The sequence below is a fragment of the Molossus molossus genome, unplaced genomic scaffold (assembly GCF_014108415.1).
Source record: "Molossus molossus isolate mMolMol1 unplaced genomic scaffold, mMolMol1.p scaffold_m16_p_20, whole genome shotgun sequence".
Classification (NCBI taxonomy): domain Eukaryota; kingdom Metazoa; phylum Chordata; class Mammalia; order Chiroptera; family Molossidae; genus Molossus; species Molossus molossus.
Window position 1 is genome coordinate 18,991,482 of NW_023425356.1, and position 1,048 is coordinate 18,992,529.

The following is a 1,048-nucleotide window of genomic DNA, read 5'->3' on the forward strand; positions in this document are numbered from 1 at the left end:
GTCGTCTGCGCAAGTTGCGAGACCAGAAACAACAGGGACTGTGCACCCGGCCGGTTCTCAATCGGGGGCGATTTGGTCACCTCCCCACGCCCACACCCGGCCCTCGCTGTGACTCCAGGCCTTGTCTGTAGATATTTCTGATGGTCGCGACTGGGGGGCGGGAGGCCGGAGAACATCCCCACCACCCCCCCCCGCATCTAGTCCGCAGAGGCCAGGGGTGTAACTCCACACCCTGCAACCCACGGGCGGAGCCCTCCCCACAGAACTGATCAGATCCCAAGCAAGCACTCCGCCGAGCAGGAGCATCCCCCGTGCAGACCCAGGTCCGCACACCTGACGGACGAGAGAACACGAATTCTTGCCTCATCGGATGTGGGAAAACTCCGGCGAGGAGAGAACAAGTGTTTTTTGGCCAGAGCGTCCGAAAGGATGGCATTTCCATCCACTACGGCGGGGGAAATGCGGGTGCGGCAGGTTGCGGGGCAGGGCTTGTCTCGGATCCCGCACCCCGTAGAGTCCCTTCTGAGGTTGGGGATCCTGGGGTCTCACCCTGGGTGTCTCCCCTCTCTTCCTCCGGTTCCCTTGGTCCACAGTCGGGGCGGCGACCTCTCCACTCGGGGCCGCCTGGCAAAGGCGCATCTCTGCGGCCGTTCGGAGGGCGGCGGGGGCACAACTCCCTCCGGGACGTGTGGTCGTGGCGGCTGCGCGGGCGCTCGGCGGCTGTCTGCGGGCTCCTTCGGTGGAGACGGCGGGGCGAGAACTCGGCCTTACGAAAGCATTCCTGGGGGGACAGGGGACGTGCCCCTCTCCACCTCCCGCCTCCGCGAAGCCCCTCAGAACACGGGAGAAGCGTCACTCTCTTCTGGGTCACAGAGGGAGACCTGAAGCCATCAAGTCCCTGGTGGTCTAGTGGCTAGGATTCGGCGCTTTCACCGCCGCAGCCCGGGTTCGATTCCCGGTCAGGGAAACACGCTTTTGCGACAGCTGACGTCTGTCCACCACAAGTGTGGTGTCGTGTGCTCCCGGCCCCGAGTGAGTCTTCAGTCCC

The 1,048-nt window shown here is 64.7% G+C and overlaps 1 non-coding gene across 1 annotated transcript; it reads left to right on the forward strand.

Moving 5' to 3' along the window:
• Positions 1–895: 895 nt before the first annotated feature.
• TRNAE-UUC lies at positions 896–967 on the forward strand. The gene has a single exon. It is a non-coding gene; the product is annotated as a tRNA-Glu (tRNA).
• Positions 968–1,048: the final 81 nt, after the last annotated feature.